The following is a 22,629-nucleotide window of genomic DNA, read 5'->3' as shown; positions in this document are numbered from 1 at the left end:
TCACACCACAAGAAACCTCTTGAATTGTTATAGTGCCCTTAAAGTGTAAATGTACCAATACCTTTCAAACATATCTATGTGTAGGTATAATATATACATGGACATATACTTGCACACATGTATATTCCAGATTTTAATTTATGGGGTGTGGAGAGTTGGAAAGCCATCAAGACAAACTTGGGGAAAGTTCGACCTGACCTCTGCTACAAGGAATGCAACTGAGAGCATCAGGTGAGATAAAAATTGGCAAAATTGCCTGTTAGCCCCAACTCTGTCGATTCACCAAAAAAATACATCTGCATAGCTCCAGTGCTAAAGGATATCAGGAGCCATGCTCACTTCAGAGGTACAGGAGGAGAGGAGTTGTGACAAATAATTTTAAAGACAGATCAAGAATTTGTATTAAGGTCTACATTTCAGTGCTTTTAAATTCTTTTGGTTTGACAATAAACGCTGATGTGCCATCAGATATTTCACTACATTCAGTCACTATATCTGTACAACATATTATTGATGTTGACTTGAAAGGTTGGATAGTGCAGAACTGCAGATTCATTATCAGAAGGTACACATTAAACCTGAGTAGGTTCAAACTTACATCATCAAAAACCTTCTCTCTGCCTCTTTTTCTCCCCCTCCCCCACCCCCTCCCCCTTTCCATTTGCTCAAAATTGATTCCATTTTTAACTTTTCCCAGTTCAGATGCAAGGTCACAGATCTGAAACATGAACCCTGTTCTCTCTTCACATTTTTTGATTATTTCCAGCATTTTCTGTTTTTATTTCAGAGTATCTTCATTTGTGTGAATTACTTTGGTTTCCTCACATTATCACGGCATTGAATTTGCTCCCAAACAAAATGCACAAATTTTTTTTTTAAGAAAATGCCATAAGTGAGAACTAATGTTTGAAAATGTACGTCATTTTTTGCAATTGGTTGGAGAAATGCAGGTACAGTAGCAATGTCACTAGGAAGTCTGGTAATCCAGATGCCTGGGCTAATTGTCTGGAACATGGATCCAAATTCCACCATTGCAAATGATGGAGTTGAAATGTAATTAATAAATCTGTAATTGCCTTTTAGTCTCAGTAATGGCAATCATGACAACCATCACTGATTATTGTAAAAACCCATCTAATTCACAAATGCCCTTCAGGGAAAAGTATCAGCCACCCTTACCTACTCTGACTTACATGTCACTCCAGGCCACTCACAGCAACATGGCTGACTCTTAGCTGTCTTCTGAAAAGCCAAGTTTAAGCCAATCAGATCAAAGGAATTTAAGGATGGATAAGAAATGCAAAAAAAATCACAACAGAAAATTTTGCATCTTCCTCTTGAAGCTGCAAGCAAAATTATTTTAAATGTTTCAGTTAATTGGGTGCCGAACAAAATTGAGAACGAAATATGTTCAACTTTTGGTAGTTTAAAATAAAACTTGAGTGGGGTGGCATGGTGGCTCAATGGTTAGTACTGCTGCCTCACAGCACTGGGGACCCAAGTTCAATTCCAGCCTTTGGTGATTGTGTGGAGTCTGCATGTTCTCCCCATATCTGTATGGGTTCCCAATGGGTGCTTTGGTTTCCTCCCACTGTCCCAAGGTGTGCAGTTTAGGTAAATGAGGGGAGTATGGGGATGGTGTATGGATTGTTGAAGGGCTGGTGCAGACCTGATGGGCCAAATGGCATCTAATCTGCACTGTAAGAATTCCAGGACATTCAGTATTTGTCAATACAGTTTATAGAGAAGACTGATCTGTGAAAAGCATTCCTGGCTTCAGTCAGCTTTCTCACCTACAGCCACCTAGAAAATTAGGTTTCTTGTTAATCAAATCAGATCAAATGTGACTGATTGGCTCAAAACTCAAATGTGGTTAGCTTTTAGATTCAAAGCTTAAAAAAAATGAGGCTACGTGTGACTCTTTCCCAACTTTGCTAATCAGGCTATATAAAGTATAAAAGTAAATACCCAGTGATGAGATAGATTTTAATGGAGTTTACTGGTCATCTAACATGGTGGCAGCTATTTTTCTAGTACTCTTAATGAATAGTATCATGAATGTATCAAATACAACTTTAGCTGGATGAGTTCCATTTAAAGAATAATCTCTGAGATGCTCTGTCTTCTGTGAATGTAAATCTGAATACGTTTCATCTTCATTTTGCATGCAAAGTTGAATGCTCAGTGCCTAGGATTTTTTTAAAAACATGGTCCTTCCTACACTATATGGTGTGAATTGCAAGAAGTTGTAATGAGGCTTAATCAGCTTTGTGGCCGTCAGCATCATAGCATACTTTTAGAAGAAACAAAAAATATATTGACTTATATTAGAAAAGGCTAAATAATACATCAGAAAATCTTACACTATTGAGCAATGTGGACAGAATTAGTGAATAAAGGTACAGACTTGCTATTCATACTTTGACTCTTTGAAACATTATTTAGACATCACTTGTGTCCCAGGCCCAACTATCCTTGGCTGCTTCATCAATGACCTACCTTCCATCATAAAGTCAGAAATGGGATGTACACTAATGATGGAGCAGTGTTGAACCACATCCATGACTCTTCAGAAACTGTAGCAGTCCATGTCTGTATTCAGCAAGATCTGGACAACATCAGTCTTGGGCTCATAAGTGGCAAGTAACAAACAAGCCACATAAGTACTAGTTGATGACTATCTCCAAAAGAGAGAATCTAACCAATGCCCCTTGACATTCAATAGCATTACCATTGCTAAAACCTCAACTATCAACAGCCTGGGGGTTACCATTGACCAGAAACTGAAATGAGCCAGCCATATATATACTCCAGCTACAAGAGGTCAGAAATGAGGCATTCTGTGGTGGATAACTCACCCCCTGACTCCCCTAAGTCTGTCCGCCACCTACAAGGCACAAGTCAGGAATGCGATGGATTACTCTCCCCTTGCCAGGATGAGTGCATCTCAAGAACTTTGACAACATTCAGGATAAATCTAGCACAATAAGCTTTCACTCTATCTACCATTGATGTACAGTTGTTGTCCTAGTGGTATTATTGCTGGACTGTTAATCCAGAGACCTGGATAACATTCTGGGGACCCGGGTTCGAATCCTGCCACACAGGCGGTAGAATTTGATTTCAATAAAATATCTGGAATTAAGGATCTAATGATGACCATCAATCCATTCTCGATTGTAGGAAAAGACCCACCTGGTTGACTAATATCCTTTAGGGAAGGAAACTACCATCCTTACCTGGTCTGGCCTACATGTGACTCCAGACCCACAGCAATGTGGTTGACTCTTAACTGCCCTCTGGGCAATAAATGCTGCCTAGCCAGAGACGCCCTCATCCCGTGAAAGAATAAAGAAAAAAAAAATCTACAAGATGCACTGGAACAACTCACTAAGGCTCCTGAGATAGTACCTTCCAAACTTGTGTCATCCACCATCTAGAGGACAAGGGCAGCAGATACATGGGACCATCACTACCTGCAAGTTCCGCCAAGCTGCTCACTATCCTGACCAGGAAATATAGCATTGTTCCTTCAGCATCATTGAATCAAAATCACGGTGGCTCAGTGGTTAGCACTGCTACCTCACACTGTTCAATTCTACCCATAGGTGACCATCTGTGTGGAGTTTGCACATTCTCCCCATGTCTGCACAGGTTTCCTCCCACAGTCCAAAAGTGCGCAGGTTAGGTAAATTGGCCATCCTAAATTGCCCGTAGTGTTCAGGTATGTGTAGATTAGGTGGGTTATAGGGGAATGGGTCTGGGTGGGATGCTCTGAGGTTCGGTGTGGACTTGTTGGGCCAAAGTACCTCTTTCCACACTGTAGGGATTTTATGAAAACCCTGGAAGTCCCTTCCTAACATTACTGAGTATGTACCAGAAGGACAATTAGAGAAGGGCAATAAATGCTGGCCTAGCCAGCAATGCTCATATGGCAAGAATTAATTAAAAATTGCATCAACGCTGTATGATATTTGTAATGATCACACCAATGTATTTTCATAGGTTAGTTTACTTTCTGTTGAAACAAGATGACATAAACTCTATTAAAAGTCATTTTGATTTGCATGAAGATAATTTCTTAACCTACTTGAGCACAGGATATGATTTCATGGATGTTTAAGTGAAGAATTTCAGACCAAGTTTGTTAGTTCACCTTCTGTTTTTATATTATTAGAGATGAGGTTAAATGAAACGCACAAAGTGCAGGGTATTTCCTGCTGACTGCTGCACTCAGCAGTCTGTGTTGTTAACTGCCAGTTTGTACATTTACTGGCTGTGATCTAATTTCCCAGAATACCAAAGGAGATTATTGTTACTCTTGTTCTTATATCAGGGATCCAGATAATTTAGTATTCCAAATGTTAAAAAAAAGAATTGCTGGAGAAACTCAGCAGGTGTGGCAACATCTTCAGAACTCAGCATCCACAGGTCTTTGTTTTATTTTAGTAGTTCATTCCCAGAAATTACTTTCAATCAAACAATGTAAAAATACTTACTTCAAATGATTTTGCAAACGCAGAACTTCCTAATTTACATAATATATAAATGTGTTTACATTATGTGTCTATGTTCAAAATTGTTAATTCTAAAAATCAAAGAGTTCTCTATTGCTTTATTTCTGGTTTACATCTTCCACATTGCACCCCAACACCTGAAGCTGTTGCAGGAATCAAACCATAAAATCCTGTTTTTCATTAGAAAAGTCACTGATTGCCAGTATCCACTTTTGCAAAGAAGTGCTTACTTTGTGAAGTGTTCAAGGATCAGACTAGGAATGGAACAGTGTTTAAATGAAATCATTGAAACTGTAAGTAATTAATTAGTTTGTTAGTGTGAAGCCATCGGAATCGTTGCTAAATTTCAGCGTCTAAACACCAACAGAACAAGAATGGCCTTCAGGCACACTCAATGTAACAGACCAAGGCTAACCACACTGCTAAACACTGCTGGAAATTACAGCATTTTATTGCTAGCAACTTCAACAAAAATCATGCTTATTTCTCAAGTTTTACTCTTGTACAGGGAGTTGGAAGGTATTTGAAACAGTATAGTTTTGTTGCTATTTTGTTGCGATGTCATAGCTCAGTTTGAAATTCAATCCCATTAAAATGGACACAGACTGTATGTATCCTTAGCTCTAGTCAATCTTCACAAGTGCGCTTGAGAAACTTGAGTCTGCTCTGCTGAAGTGCGAGGTACATGGGCCTCTGTTACCCGATCCTCTCCTCTTGGCTCACAGCAGGGGGAAGGTGATGACAGTCGATCGTGTAAAGCGGTTGTGGGTGTGTGACTGTGAAGGTTGCTCTTGGTTCATGCAGCTGGACCGGGTGTGACAGATGTGAGGAAGCCTGCTTTCAGTGAGGATGCTGCAGGCCACTTTGATCCGGCCTGGAAGGAAAGCGAGAGGATATCTTCAGCAAATTCCAACAATTTATCTTGGAAGGTGTGAACGAGAAGATGAGAGAGAGAGAGAGAGAGAAGCATTTCAAAAAGATTTGCAAAGATTAAGAATGTTAGAAAGGCCATTTATTTTGCAGGTGGGATTTTTGGTTTTCAATCTAAATATCCAGGCTATTTGTCTCCACTGTCAGTTTCAGAAACTGATTAGGTCTCAGAAATTGTTAGCAGATTAATGTTAGGTACAACAGAAATATAATGCATAGTTTTGAAACGTCAAATCTGGAACTAAAAGTTGTTGATCAAGTATGACAAGACAAAGAAGAAATGTTGTATCTATCCAGGTCTCACTTAAATGGTTTCTGTAACTCTAGAATCAATCCAGAATTGTTTCGACTTCAGATTAATAAGCCCATACATGTTATTAATATCTAAATCTCCTTCTCTGGGTATACATCCTTGCAAAGGTGACTTGTAGTCTATCTGACATTATAATCTTCAGTTTGTATCAATCTTCCCCTGTGGTACTTCAGTGCTTTTTTTAACAGAAAAGTGTGCAATTTTTTAACAGAGATTTGATAGTTCTGCATGGGGGTGACCATAAAGGTAATGTAAACATTCTCAGTTTCACTCAAGCTAGTGGATTTTCTTTTTCTGTCAGTGAAGAAATTGGAAGAATAGAAATAAGTTTCTGAAATATTTCATTTTAAATGATTGGCATTTCCTTAACAGCAAAAAATTGCCTAAAACATTGGTAATACCAACAGGCAAGAAGCAATCTTCTGAACTGTTGCAGGACTCTCAATGTTAATATTCTTAAATGAACACCAATGACTGTTGCTTAAAACAAAATGCTTTTTGCAATGCCGGTTTCAGTTGCCACAAATTTTGGAGTTAGAAGCCATGAAAGTCGATAGCAGCCAACATAATGCAGAGATAGTGATGCAAGATTCTCTTCATGTGCCTAGTAATTGAAATGACTACAGTGTGCAGCCAGTTCTATGTACCGCACTACTGAGTGGCTGCACCCTGAGCAGGGGAGGTCAAAACTATGAGGTGCTAGCACAAGTCATTAGACTGAGCTGCTTAAAGACCCACTGTCCCTTTTTGAGAAGAACTCCACTGTGATTGGAGCAGTTGCTGAAGTCAGAGAGGGAGTCTGATGAGGAGAAGGATCAGTAATGCCACATGGCAGATACCAGCTTCCAAATCTTTCTGAGGCTATACTAGAGACTGTGGCTAGGAGGAGAAGAAGAGGAAAGCTGCCACCTATCAACAGGAAACAAGACGCTCTAGCTAACTATTAAGGCAGTAGAATTAGTTGGCCATGGTGGTTCATGCCAGGGGTCCATCCCCAAAGATCTAGATGTGGTGCCTCAAAAGGCTCAAATACCTTCCACAAATGGTCAACATCAGTGAAGATAACTTCCAATGCCATATCTTTCCAATCATACCACATTTCAATGCAACACACTTTGAATACTCACCAACCAATAATCTCTATCAATCATAATTTATAGCTAAGTCTCTTTGGTTCACCTCACTCTTACAGATGTAGCACTGTTGTAAACCTCACACCCACATCCAACTGCTGGACATACCGCTAACTATTCAACCATGACAGGCACATCACCAAACACATTGCATTACAATTATTGACATACTCCCCTCTTTGTTTCAGGACAAGGCGCTTCATAGCTGTAAACATTAGTATCTAACCAGCAGTTATGTACAGCCTTACCCTGATTGTCGTTCCCAATATTGCTGGGTCCAAAGCTAAGTCCGTACTCAGTGATGGAGATGAAACAGTCAAAGATAGCTTATATCTAATCTGCCTTGTCGCATCTCATTTCCCCCTCCTCCCATAATCTCTTTTGAGTTGAAGAAGCAGATGGTGCCTCCTGTTTGTACCTCTTACTTTCTCCATCCAACCCTCAACCACAACCCTATTCTGGGGAATTTCCTTTCAGATACTCAAAACCTGAAAGACCAGGCATTGGTGGAAAAGCAAGATTTGGAAGAGCAAGAAGATAGTATGAAGAAGAAACAATGTAATTTGCTGTCAGACTCACAGCATGAAGCTCAGATGCTGACAATGTGCATAATTTAAAGGATGGCTTCAAGCCAAAATCTGTACCTAACAGTCAGCAGGCAGGACGGGACAGGCAAGGGACAAGAGGAACAAAAATGCAGCGCATCGAATGTCACAGATGAGTCCTGCAGCAGAGGACTCAGATTAGGATTTTGATGGGGCAGTCTACAGAAGAAGACTAATGGGTGTGTGCAGTGAAATGCTCAGTGCATGGACAAGTCAGCCAGAAAGCCTGCAGATAGTGACATAGTATATGGGATATTCCAGCAGAAATTTGGCATACGGCATAGCACAGAGATTTGAGCCCATCCTTCTAATATGGAAGGACACCCTCATTAACCCTCTCGTGGACTCAGCTATGGTGCTGATGAGCTAACTTCCATCATCATACAAGCAGTGTCATCTAATATTGGGACCTTGCTCTAATGACCATGTTAATGATAATGCAATATGAGCATTTATAGATGTTCCTTTCCTTAGTACATATTAAAATTTCAGGTCAGCTAGTGTGTAGACTCTAGAGAGATTTTCTTACAATTGATATCTAATAACATTTCAGAAAAGTGGCAGTTCTAACCAGGTTACCCCACCAAGGACTGAACATGGAGCTTTGTAAGCGGAAACTGGCAATAATAGCATTAAAATAAGATTTTTCATTCAAACTTGGAATTCAAATGACTCTCCAAGAAGCTCAGTGTAAGTATATTGCTGCAGGGAAGTTGCTGAAAACTGTCCCTAAATTACCAATCATGTTATTTGATATCAAGAGCTGCAAAGGCTGACAATTTACAGTCAGTTTTACATCATTCGACATGAGTCTGCAGCACTCATGCAGCACAGATAATAGCTGGTAATACAGGTAAAAATGCCATACACATAGATTCAGCAAACTGATCTTATGAACAATATATCAGAATAAAAATGATAACAGCGTGACATATTTGCGATGCTCCCTGACAAACATTGTGGCCGAACAATGCCTCGATTTTAAGGCTTTGAACCTGGTTTTAAAATCCTTCCAGGGCCATGCCCTCACTTTCTCAGCAGCTCTTTATTGCCCTTTAACCCTTTCAGATATCTGTGTTCCTCCAATGCTGGCCTCTGCTTGTGCTCAGTTTTAATTGTTAAACACTAAAGGCTAAATGCTGGTCAGATAGAATCTAACACACGACAGAAAATTCAACACACTAATTACCTTTTCTTCATCCTTATAAATGCCATATTCCCCCAATTATCCTTTGATTAGCACATTATAATTACGTGTTCCCTTGTTCCGTTTGGTCTCAGCCATTCCTGCCTGACCTTATAAGATGATGACGTTAACTGCTCCACCATTCCTTTAGTTGCCTGGGCCCCACACTAGGGTCTCTCCATGAATGTTTCTGCTTCTTATCATTTAAGATGCCCTTTAAAGCCTTTCTCTTTGACCAAGCTTTTGGGCATTTGTCTTAATGCATAGCCTAGTGTCATATTTTATTGGATAATGCTCCTGAAAAATATCTTGGGATATTTGACTACTTTAATGGTGATATATAAATGTTGATGCTTTGCAAACCAAGTCTGTTGTTTAGCTTATGATATAACCCAATCATCACATCTCCTGGTAAAGTGTTTGCTGCACTCAATACATATTCAAATTATTTCAATTAAATTGAGCTTTTTGATGCGCTGATCCATTTGCACTTCAACTGGTGACAAGGTCACTCACAGCAACTATTTGAAATACTACCAAACTGATTAGTACATCTAGAATGTCAGCTGCACTCATATGGCCATCAATGGAATTTTTGCTTCACATCATTTATGATTATTAAGCAGTCATTATTGATGATACCAGACATCTTCAACCTTGCAATATTGAGATCCCAATCTTTGTAACATTATGTAATATCACATCAAGAATAACTTTACGTTACATTGTTGTGAAAAATTCTTTTGATAAATTGCTTTTTAGAATTTAATGAACATTTAAAATTTATAAAGAATGAGAGATTTCTCCATCTCAATAATAATGCACTGTTTACTTCATTACGAAACGAGAACAAGTTGGCTAAGACACATAGCAGCTGACAACTAGTAGGCCACCTCTTGGCATTGCTTACATTGGAGGCTGAACAATCTGAAATGCTCATCATACTGGATTGAGCCTTACTTGCATTGTGTTCTCAGGATCGCAGGAAAGGTGGGTCTTAAACCCATCCTTCTGGGCCAGAGTTATGGACAGTATCACTGATCACAACTCTGCACCAACTCAGTGAATTGTATGTTGGCAATCAACTCCGATGTCTAAGCCAATGCTTTTATTTTAAAAGGCTGCTGGAGAGGGATGTGAGAATTGTGAGTATTACTTCATTCCTTGTCTCCCTATGGAGTACCAAATAGCTTTTCTTGGTGGCCCTCTGCAAACCGAGGATTGATCATCAGGGTCTCTGTGGGAAATTGTACCGTCCATACAAGCAGAGTTGTAGCATCTCATTGGGGAGGCAATGGCTTAGTGGTATTATCCCTGGACTGTTAATCCAGAGACCCAGATAATGTTCTGGGGACCAGGGTTCAAATCCTGCCATGGCACGTGGTGGAATTTGAATTCAATAAAATATCTGGAATTAAGAATCTAATGATGACCATGAATCCATTGGTGATTGTTGGAAAAACCCAGCTGGTTCACTAATGTGCTTTAGGTAAGGAAACTGCCATCCTTACCCAGTCTGGCCTACATGTGACTCCAGACCCACAGCAATGTGGTTGACTCTGAACTGCCCTCTGGGCAATTAGGTATGGGCAATAAATGCTGCTTAGCCAGTGATGCCCTAATCCCGTTAATGAATAAAGGAAAAAAAACTGCTTCTGAGCAGTACCAAATCCAGCTTTGCAATGATGTTTTCAGCCACGTTTTCTTCCTTTCTCCTTTTCCTGAATGCATTATCCAATTATTGATGTGTGATTCCACAGAGCACCTGTCAATTAAGCCAGTAGCACAGTGGCTCAGTGGTTAGCAACTCTGCCTCACAGTGCCAGGTAGCACAGTGGCTCAGTGGTTAGCAACTCTGCCTCACAGTGCCAGGGACCCGGGTTTGATTCCACCCTCAGGTGTGTGTGTGTGTGTGTGTGTGTCTATCTGGTGTGGGTTTCCTCCAGATGCTCTGATTTTCTTCTGCAGTCACAAACATGTGCAGGTTGGGTGGATTGGCCATGGGAAATGCAAAGTTGTAGGTCCGGGTGGGATGGTCTTCAGAGGAGCAGTGTGGACTTGATGGGTTGAATGGCCTGCTTCCACATTGTATGATTCTAATTTCCATTTTCCCAAAGACTTTACTACTTATATATAAGCCAAGTCAGACTCTTACATTGTCTCCATTCAGCATTTATAACAGTGAATACCCAAAGGAGACCCTAGAAGGTGCCTTCTGAGAGATCATGGCACATGCTGTCCTCTGCAATTCAAGGACATGAGGTAATTGTGACAGCATCTCACTGAGGTGGCTGAGATTAGCAATCCAGCAGAGAACAGTGCTCAAAGCTGAGACTGTCCTGGCCTATGTGGCTGGGGTTAATCACTGTCTAATCTCACAAGTGATTGGGAGAGCCCAATAAATTCAATTCTATTTTCATTCACATCATTTACCTCTATTACTAAAGCTACAGTATTTTAAAGGGGATTCAAAGGGTGTTGTTATTAGTTACAAACTGGTCTGTTACATTTATTCCTGCCCTGCTGCTCCAATCAGTAGACCTATTGCCTAACATGCATCCTCCTCATGTATCCATTCTAGCTTGTTTACAACCACTCTGTGAAGTCCATCACCCATCTAGGTCCTGGTCTAGCCCTCTTCAGTATCCTCCACTTTGCTTTATTTATTCACAGATTGCTGTATTATTGATCTTGTAAATAACAAAGTTTGCCTGTAATATTTTTTCCAGTCAGAAGCCTGAGTTGATCTATTTTAGTGCAGCAATGACCATGCGGTCTGCTGCTATGTACATATTAAAACAGTTATCATACAAACAATGGTGCTTTACAGCTTTGTTAACAGTTTGGACATTGGTGCAGCCAATCCATCTTAAAGACATTTGTTATTTACAGCTACTTTTCTCTGCAACACAGTGATACATGAAACCTTCCATCGCCTTCTATTAGGTCAGAAATCACACGACACCAGGTTATAGTCCAACAGGTCTATTTGAAAACACAAGCTGACGAAGGAGCTATGCTCTGAAAGCTTGTGTTTTCAAATAAACCTGTGGGACTATAACCTGGTGCTGTGTGATTTCTGACCTTGTCCACCCCAGTACAACATCGACACCTCCAACGGCTCCTGTTAAACAACTCAAATTGGAGTCCTGCTATCAAGACCATTAATTATTCATCGCAACACAAAAATTTGCATGCTGCTTAATTAGGACTTGTAAAAGTATTTCATAAACAGATTTATTCCATGAATCCCTGGAGTCTAAGAGTTGGAAATGTGCTGTAAACTACAGAGAAAAATCTGATGCTCACTACCTTGGACATTTTAACGATGGCTTATCTGACAGTGTCTCCCGATTTATTCCTGCAGTAAAACTCCCCTGCAAGGTACAGTTTGACGTCCACATTGATAAGAGAACATTCTGTTGAGTAGGTAAATCTTGTAATGATCACATATCACAGAATCAACAATGAAAGCTGTCATGGGCAGATGAGGCAAGACATGTAAATTCCTACTTAATTAGTACATTGGCCAAAACTACATGCCAACCCTTAACAACGTGAAAGAATCTTTAGTGTACTTAAAGAACAGTCACAACAAACTCTTGATTCACTGATTCCTGCCTTTAACAACCAGTGTTCATAGAAGTCCACTTTCTCTTCCCTTTTTATAGAAATATGATGTATTTTCTAATCATATTTAATATAATTTTAGTTTAGTTTGTCACACTGGATCCTAGCATGCTTTGGGCCATGAGATACTTTTCAGAAAGGTCTCAATAAGATCAATATACAGAGCTGTCCTTCAGTGAAATGTTCAAATACAGAATCAGTTTAGACAGAGACCTGCCCACTTGTTGGTTCCATGTTCTGGGGGAGGTACTGTCACTGCTGGCAATCCAGTACCCAAGGCTAATGTTCTCGGGACATAGGTTCAAATTCAACCATGGTAGTTGCTGAACTTTGAATTCAATAAAAACTAGAATTAAAAACAAGTCTAATAGTGACTGTAACCACTGTCAATTGTCATAAAAGTAAAACACCAAGGATGCTGGAAATCTAAAATAAAAACAGAAAGTACTGGAGTAACTTTTGAATGGACTTCTTAAATGTTAACGTTGATCTCTCTGCACCTTCTCGGCTGCTGTAACACAAAAGATGCTGGAGAAACTCAATGGTGTTCTTCAGATGAAGAGTTATATTGGTCTTGAAACATCAACTCTGCTCCTGTCTCCATGATGCTGCCAGACCTACTGAGTTTTGATTTGATTTGATTTGATTTAATATGATTTATTACTGTGATGTGTACTGAGGTACAGCAAAATGTGTTGCCTTGAATGCTCTACAGGCAGATCATTCTGTGCATTAGGGTAACAGACCAGAGTGCAGGATACAGTGTTAAAGCAGCCGAGAAGGTGCAGAGAGAGATCAACATTAATATTTAAGAAGTCCATTCAAAAGTTTCTCTAGTACTTTCTGTTTTTATTTCAGATTTCCAGCATCTTTGGTGTTTTACTTTTATGACAATTGACAGTGGTTACAGTCACTATTAGACTTGTTTTTAATTCTAGTTTTTATTGAATTCAAATTTCAGCAACTACCATGGTTGAATTTGAACCTATGCTGGATTCACTGATTTTTCTAACTGCAGTAGATATGTAGAGATGTAAATTCTCCACAATTATCATTGCATACACTACTCTGAAAATGTAAATATTTTGAGATTCAGGATTCTGTATATGCAACACATACCATAAACCTAATGACGTTTAATGCCCTGTGACTGAGTGGGCAGCATCCTTCACACTTGACCGTGTTTATCTCTCTTGGACAGACCCAAATCTAGAAACTGTAGCTCTATAAGCTGTTTAAACACTCTAAATTCTGTTAGGAGGTCAGCTGTGTCCCAATTTAAACTAAGGACCTTTGTGAACTTCCAGTCTAGTACGAGAGTCATTCTGATCAGAAGGTAGGAGGTCTAATTCCTGAACTGTAGTGGGTCTCACACTTTTTGGTAGTGTTTGTGTTGCTACAACCTACAGCAGTGAACTAGGAAAAGAACTCAAAAATAAAAATCAGCTTTGGGTTACTTTTTCTGTTTGTTGAAAATTGGTGAACCATTGTATGCTGAAAGATTTACCTTCGTAAATGTTCAATCATGGCTTCCTATGTCTTTTTTATAATCACAGGGGTAATATATTGGCATTTACCCCTGTCTCAACCTTAACCAATAATAAATAGTCACTAGTTTTCTGATGACGGATAATTTGAATTTTTGCAAACACTTTAGATGGTTCAATGAGATTGATCTTTTACACACCATTGACAGTGTGAAGCATAAATTCACCATTCTTAGTCTCATCATGTACATTGTTAGATTCTGGTTTGTTGATCACTTCATGTAAACGTTCTGGCAGGTTAGTGTTTATGGAGTTTGAAGGTATTCCTCGTGTGCGGTCAGTTTGAGTCAATTCACGGCTCTTCATAAGCCTTTACACTGGAGCACTGCCACGGCCAATGGCCTTTTCTGACATACACCTTGCAAAAACTGATTGAAAACTGAGTGATTAATTGATGCATACAGAAAGATGTTGCTTTCACATGTTTTGCTAGGTTTGGGTGTGCTAGTGATTATGTCAACAATTGTTTATACTTTGAATCTATAAGCTTCATTGATCTGCAAGAATTGCATCATACTCACATCTTTCAGCAACTCCTTGATGCGTTAAGTCTTTGGTTTGTGTAGCAAATCTTGCTAGAAAGCTTCTGGGAATAGATGAGAATACCAACTCAAAATTTCTATTTGCTAGTTCCCCATCTGAAAAATCCTTTAATGAGCTTTTTTCTCGGCATCTTCTCACAAAGTTGACTATGGATTCTCTTCATTTCTCTCTGAATGACATGAATTCTGGTCAATGATTGTGGAAGTTTAGTCTGACTCTGAACTAGTGTGGGCTATAATTTTTGAGGAACTTTTAGCTTTTTGGCTGTTAATCCTGAGGGGTTATATTGGCTTAAACCTTTATTTCCAATTTCTAATGTTACAAAGTAGAGATTGACTCTCTCCTCTCTGAAAACTAAAACCGAAACACCCAAAGAGTACCTTGCCCTATAGTCTGAAAAAGGAGTGTGAAAAGTGGTGTAACCTGCCTTCCAACAATTTCCAGTGGTTAAATAAAACAAACCCTGACACTTGTCTTACAAACAAGTAATGATTTATTTATCTAACTCTAACTTGAACAAATTAACTAAATTATTAACAAACTGAATAAATCCCTTCAAACTGCTAACTATTCCTGAAGATAACAAGATTTTAATAGTATGCTGTTCCAATAAATATAAGCCCCACTTCTATAAAATAAAATGTAAAAATAGAATTTAGTTTCTCGAAATTATAGCGAGATTACGTGTCTTCCAGAATGCTCTGTGCCTTCTCTGTTAAATGTTCTGTCAGGAACGCTCCCTCCATTGATTCTTCTGTCAGGAATATTATCTAGTTGTGCCATTGGTACCTTGGATTTTTCTTAGATGGTGCTTTCTTTAAGACTTATAGAAACTAATGATTCTCTCTTGAGAGCTGAGAGCTGTTAACTCTGGCAGATGGTAGTTAGTTTTCCCATCTTTGCCCAGCTGCCCCTCCTTTTATACCCTTGATGACACATCAGTTTCTTTGTTGTCAAAACCATCAGATTTAAATTTAATTGGTTTTTGGAATATAATTGCCTGGTTCAAATTGATTGGCTAAATTCAAAACTTGTTGTCTTAGTATCAATACAAAACTGCTGCTTGGCCTGCTAACTGTATGGCCTTTTGATACAAATGTTTCAATTTGGGTGTTCTCTGTATTTGCAGACTTTCAAGCTACACACAGACATTTTTTAAAAATTTCTAAGCATAGAAAAAGCACATCATCTTTTAAAGGAACCATGCAATGCTTTCCCCCCTAGCATTTTACAAACACCAACTTCTAACTTGCTGCCTCCCAATCCACAAGTACTCTACCCAATTTCGCAACACTAAGGAAATCTGATTTGTTTAATTTTCTGCATTGGACAGACCCAAATCTAGAAACTGTACCTCTAAGCTGTTTAAACTTATCAAATGCTGTTAAGAGGTTTGTTGCATCCCAATTTAAACTATGGAACTTTGTGAGCATTTGGTAATATGTCTTCAATCTTTGCATGCTTTCTATCAATCCAGCATAAACCTTGATATCTTGCCTTTTTTAATAGAGACTTTTCTGCGTTCCAGCAAGCTGTGTTTTCAACACACTCTGACATGGTAATAAACAAAGCCATCGAGATTTGCCTCATGCACTTTAGCACAACCTAAGACTGCTGACCGTGTGTTTCACCTGTAGTTTAACTCACCTGCTGATGGTTCAACCACAATAGGTCTCATCAGCCTGATATTTCCCACTGCTCCTCAAATAATCAATCACTCACTGGGGATTGATTAACTCTGTGCATTAGTTTATTTAAAACAGTAAAACATACACAAATATAAATTAGATATAACAGCAAACTACTGGCAGGCGGAATCTTAACATTGCATACACACAACACATGGAGTCATCAAATCATACAGCACGGACACAGACCCTTTCGTCCAACTTGTCCATGCTGACTAAACATCCCAATCTGACCTAATGCTATTTACCAGAATTTAGCCAATATCCCTCTAAACTCTTCCTATTCATATAGTCATCCAGATGCCTTTTAAATGTTGAAATTGTAGCCATTTCCACCACTTCCTCTGGCAGCTTGCTCCATACATGTACCACCCACTGCATGAAAATGTTACCCCTCAGGTCCTTTTTATACCTTTCTCCCCTCACCTTAAACCTATGCCTTCCAGTTTTGGGCTCCCAATCCAAGGGAAAAGACCTTAGCTGTTCACTCTATCTATGTCCCTCATGATTTTATAAATATTTATAAGGTCACCCGTCAGCCTCAGATGCTCCAGAAAAAAAAATCCCAGCCTATTCAGCATCTCCCTATAACTCAAAACTCTCCAGTCCCAGCAACATCCTTGTAAATCTTTTCTGTACAAGTTTAACAACATTTTTCCGATAGAAGGGTGACCAGAATTGTACGCAAGTATTCTAAGAGTGGGCTCACTAATGTCCTGTACAGCCACAACATGATGTCCCAACGCCTATAAGCAATGCCTTGACCAATGGAGGCAAGCGTGCTAAATGCCTTCTTCACCATCCTGACTACCTGTGAATCCACTTTCAAGGAATTGTGCACCTGTACCCCTAGGTGTCTTTGTTTGGCGACACATCCCAGGCCACTACCATTAATTGTGTAAGTTCTGCCCTGATTTGCCTTACCAAAATGAACCAACTTACATTTATCTGAATTAAACTCCATCTGCCATGCCTCAGCCCATTGGCCCATCTGATCAAAATTCCATTGTACTCTGATATAATCTTCTTCACAATCCACTACACCACCTATTTTGGTGTCATCTACAAACTTACTAACCATACCTCCTATATTCACACCCAAATCTTTTATATAAGTGATGAAAAGCAGTGGACCCAGCACTGATCTCTGTGATACACCAGTAGTCACAGACCTCCAGTCCAAATGGCAAACCTCCACCACCACCCTCTGTCTCCTAACTGCACGCCAATTTTGTATCCAACTGGCGAGCTCCCCCAGATCCCATGTGATCTATCCTTACTAACTAATGAGGAACTTTGTCAAATTCTTTGCTGAAGTCCATATAGACAATATTTATCACTCTGGCTTCATCAATCTTCTCTGTCACACCTTCAAAAAACTCAATCAAGTTAGTGAGACACAATTCCCACACATAAAGCCGTATTGACTATCCCTAATCAGTCTTAGCCTTTCCAAATGCAAATAAATCCATTCCTTAGAATCCCCTCCAACAACTTACCCACCACTAAGGCTCACCGGATCATAGTTCCCTGGATTTTCCTTACAGCCTTTATGAAATAATGGCACCACATTAGCCAACCTCCACTCTTCTGGTTCCTCATCCACAGCTGTTGATGATATAAATATCTCAGCAAGGGGCCCAGCAATCTCTTCCCCAGCTTCCCACAATTTTTTTTTGGGAACACCTGATCAAGTCACAGGGATTTATCAACCTTTATGCATTTTAAAACCTCCAGCACCTCCTCTTCTGTAATATGAATTCTTTTCAAGACATCACTATTTATTTCCCCAAGTTCTCTAGCTTCCATGACTTTCCCAACAGTAAATACTGACATGAAATATTCATTTAGTATCTCATCCATCTCCTGTGGTTCCACTCAGAGACAGACATGTTGACCTTTCTATCCCCAGTTACTGTTTTGCCCTTAATGTACTTACAGAATCTCTTTGGATTCTCCATAACTCAGTTTACCAAAGCCATCTCATGTCCCTTTTTTGACCTCCCAACTTCCCCTTTAAATATACTCCTACTGCCCTTATACTCCTCTAGGGATTGACTTGATCCCAGCTGTCTATTCTGAGATATGCCTCCTTCTTTTTCTTGACCAGAGCCTCAATTTCTTTAGTTATCCAGCATTCCCTACACCTACCAGCATGGCCCTTCACACTGACAGGAACATACTGTCTCTGAACTCTCATTGTCTCAGGCCTCCCACTTCCCAAACATTCCGTTACTGCTAATAGTTTCCCCCAAAAAACTGTTGAAACTTCCTCTCTAATACTGTCAAAATTTGCCTTACTCCAATTTAGAACTTTAACTTTTTGATTAGTTCATGCCTAATTTCTCAACAGAAGGTCAAGTATTGCTCCTTCTCTAGTAGGTACATATACATATCGAATAAGAAAGTTTTCTTGTATGACCTCAACAAATTCCTTCCCGTCCAAGCCCTTAACATTATGACAGTCCCAATCTTTCTTTAAAGTTTATCCTTAAAGTTTGCTACTGTAAAGACAAGGTAGACTTACAAGAGTTGGCATTCACTGCGCAGGCTCATGCACAAAGAATGATAAAATGGAACAAGGTGCTGCAGTGTTGGCAGCATCAACGGAACACTCCCGATCAAAATCAGGACCTCCTGCAGAGAGGAACATTGACAAAAATGCCTATAATTTTGATTTCATTTAAATATAAAAGAATGTCATAAATTTTTCAATTGAATAAATGCCTTGCAGTGAAAAATTGGCAACCATACTTACTTGGTACAGGTAAATCACTTTGTTTTTCTATAAGCTGCTTAATTTACAAAGTATTATCACTAAATACCATAAACAATAGAGGACTTTTAAGAAATGCTTTAGCTGTCATTTAAAACCCTGAAAGCGAAAAAAGTGCATCAGGTTATTGAATATCTGCCCAATTTTTAAAGCAAGGACAATGACTGTATTATGGAAAATATAGAAGCCACCATTAATGAGAGTAATGCAGTTTATCACACCGCAAACATCAGCTGCAGGGCCAGGAAGAAAGAAAGCACGGAAAAGGACAAACGTTAAGACAGCAGCCAGCTTTGTGCTTAGTGCAGTAGCACTAGGCAAAGCTGAGGGTGGGTGTTTATCAGCTGAAGATTGTCAAGAAGAATGTTGTACTGTTCATGTAATAGGTGTGGCAACCTTACCTGTAGGCAGTTCTACTCAGCTTTCTGTCACATTTTCAGTACATAGGACTAAAGATCCTTTGGATAACATTCTTTGGAAAGTATCTCCTGATATATTTTAAACTTATTAAACTGCTGTATTAGCTTCAGTCTAATTTCACAGTAAAGAAATGCATTTGCTTTGCATCCAGTTACAGCATTAAGTCAGCATTTGAGGTCACATGTTGTCATCAGCTGTTAGAATTTTAAACTGAAAACATCAGTGCTTTTAGAATTGGCAGAACCAAAATAAAAGCCCATATGGTGAAAAACCATAAATTTGCAAATGAAAAACAGAATGTATTGCAAATGCAGAGATCACTCAGTATTTGCAAAAAAATGAACTCATTAGTGTTCTGGGTGTGTCCCTTTGTCAGCTAAGGGCCTATGTTATTTTGCTAATAGTATCACGGTGACTAACAGCTCCAATACAAAATAAGGGCAGGCTGTTACCAAAATGTACCAGTTTGATCCAGTCTTTGAGCCCATATCTGTTGGCAATGCTTCAGCAGCAGTGCCAATTAAGAATGTAATAAGTGGGGGCAATTTGCAGCAATCTCTCAGTTGGCCCTTGGTTGAACATAATTAATCCCATTCCCCCTCCTTACTGCTAGGCAGAGTTAGATGAAAAAGGCTCCAAAACTTTAAATACAGATATGAATAGGATTGAATTAAATTTAATTTGATCATTTCACAGTTGTACGATTTCTTTTATTAAAAGTACACTGCAAATCATACTTCAGATATTTGTTAGGCTGTTCTATAACTATTTTTTATTTGCCAACTTTGCAGCATATGAACCTTAAACAAAACAAGCAGCGCGTACAATATATTTTAAAAACAAAAATAATTTACATTGGTAAAGCACGTCACACATCTTTAGGTGGTATTATAGTATTTTTGAAATATAGCTGCTGCTGTAATATCATGGGTTGAGGAATAGTTAACAAAGTGTATGATATCTTGATCATTTTCAGGATGCAGGGTATGTGTAAGTAATAGATTCATGCAAGGATCAGTTCTTAAGCCTGAACTCCACCTCTGATTCTCACAACAGCAGTGTGCACCATCTACAAGATGCACTGCAGGAACTCACTAAGGCTCCTTTGACAGTACTTTCTAAACCCGCAACTTTACCTGCAAATTCTCCTCTAAGCCACACGCCATACTGACTTGGAACTATGGTGCTGTTCCTTCACTGTCACTCGATCGTAATTGTGGAAATCATTTCCTAACAGCATTGTGAATGTCACTGCACCACATGGATTGCAAAGGTTCAAAAAGATGCCTTTCCATAACCTCTCAAGGGCAATTAGGGATGGACAAAAAAAGCTGGCCTACCACTGCTGTTCAAATCCTGTGGAATTATATAAAAAAATCTATATCAATTACTTTGATGATGGGCCCTGGTGGATCTTATTCATGTTTGTCCATTAAGCAAAGAAATAGAAAAGTAAGCAGCAAGGAAGGCACAGAGAGGCTGCAAATGGAGATAGACAGATAACAATGAGGGCACTTTAGTGGAAAAAATATGAAAGCAGAATATTTTCTAGAAAGTGAGAGACTAATAAATACTGGTACACAAAAAAAACTTGGGTGCCCTTGTATATGAATCACAGAAAGTTAAAGTTAGTACAGAAATTAATTACTCAGGCAAAAGGTACAGTAATATTTTGCAAGGGGTTTTGATTATAGGAACAAACATATTTTACTTCAATTTCATAGGGCTTTGGTGAGATCACACCTGCAATACAGTGTAAAGTTTGGTCTCCTTACGTTAGCAAGGATATACTTGCTTTAGAGACATGAAACAAAGGCTTAGATGTGAGGTTTGTCCTTGGAGAGAGATTGTCTATAATGGGTCAATGGTGTCTAGAGTTCGGAATAATGCGAGGCAACTTAAGGACATTATTCACAGACTTGACAAGATAGATATGGGGAGGCTGCTTTGCTTGGTAAGACAGACTGGAGCTAGGAGACATCAGGCAAGTGGTCTGCTATATAGGGCTAAGATCAAGATAACTTTTTACACACAAAGTGGATTCTTTATGCCAGACAGCAGTGGATTCTCAGTCATTGAGTACATTCAAGATGAGTATTAATAAATTTTTGATAATAACAGAATCAATGGGGATAGAGTGGGGAAGCATTTATGGTCATATTGAATGGTGAAAGAGGGTTGAAGGGCTGTTTGTTTGACTCCTGCTCCTAATATGTTCTTATGAAACATATCAGTCAATTTGCACATAGCAAACATTGGTGAGATAAATGACCAGATCATCTATGTTTGTGATATTGGTTGAGGGATAACTGTGATCTGAAAACTAACTTGTTCTTCATTCAAGAGCACCATTGAAATTTTCATTTGGGAGGGGAGACAAGCATCAGTTTAATATCTAAAGGATGGCATCTCTGATAGTGCAGCATTACGCTCTTTATGAAGTGTCACCCTAAATGTCTCCTCAAGTCTCTGGAATGTGTCATGGCAATGGATCATAATCCCAAATTATTTATGGACATATGAACTTTTAGGTAAGACAGATGTTTTGGTAAAAAAAACTAAATAAAAAGGACAATACAAGCCAAAGATGGCGGGAATGTAAATTCTGAGAAATTAAGTGACTGTCTGGAAGATTGCTGAGCAGATTACACCTAGTCCCAAAAGAAACAAGGAAATGATGCACCTGGAGGGTGCCAAGAACCTTCAAACAGAGATACTTCAAATGAAGGTGATACACTGCAAAAACTGAATTGTAATCTTCTGTGGATGCAGAAATAATGGGGGATGATTACCTCCTCAACAGAAGCTATCTCCTATGAGTTGCATCTGAGACTGTGGACATGATGCGAGGTAAAAGAAAGTTCTGGGTAACAATATGTTTGTGTTTTCCCTTTTCAGGACTACCAGCAGAAGGGTTAAATAAAACAAACCACAACCTGACGGTCTAGTGTTGGGGCTGGTGTGTGCTGCATAGATCACAACGGAGGAACATCCACTAGGCACCCCTGCTCATGCAGGTAAAAGAAAAAATCGCTTGCTCTGGTTGATTGCTAGAAGCAAGTTGCAAAATTTGCAAATCTGCTATTGACAAGAAAGCAGGATAACTCCCTTTGGCTACCTGACAGAACTAAGAATTGCCAGACAAATTGCTTAACTGCTGAGATCAATGCTACTGGAATCACTTAAGTTACCAGTCACAAAATCTCACAATTTACTCACCTTAAACAAACCAAGTCTGATTGGTACGTCCATAGTTCTAATCATTAAGTTCTAATCATTTCTGATCTGTGAGCATATGTGTTGTGCTTTATTATTATTCCTTGCATTTTAGTAACTAATAA

The 22,629-nt window shown here is 39.1% G+C and overlaps 1 long non-coding RNA gene across 1 annotated transcript; it reads right to left on the bottom strand.

The window, feature by feature from the left end:
• Positions 1–5,044: 5,044 nt before the first annotated feature.
• Positions 5,045–19,423, bottom strand: LOC125485981. Its single transcript, XR_007264696.1, has 4 exons — positions 19,270–19,423; positions 18,620–18,729; positions 14,383–14,447; positions 5,045–5,391 (listed from the first exon to the last, which is right to left on the bottom strand). It is a non-coding gene; the product is annotated as an uncharacterized LOC125485981 (long non-coding RNA).
• Between the last annotated feature and the right edge of the window lie 3,206 nt (positions 19,424–22,629).

This window comes from Rhincodon typus, chromosome 24 (assembly GCF_021869965.1).
Source record: "Rhincodon typus isolate 14 chromosome 24, sRhiTyp1.1, whole genome shotgun sequence".
NCBI lineage: Eukaryota > Metazoa > Chordata > Chondrichthyes > Orectolobiformes > Rhincodontidae > Rhincodon > Rhincodon typus.
Note: the sequence above shows the minus strand (reverse complement) of the source record. Positions and strands in the feature narration are given on the sequence as shown.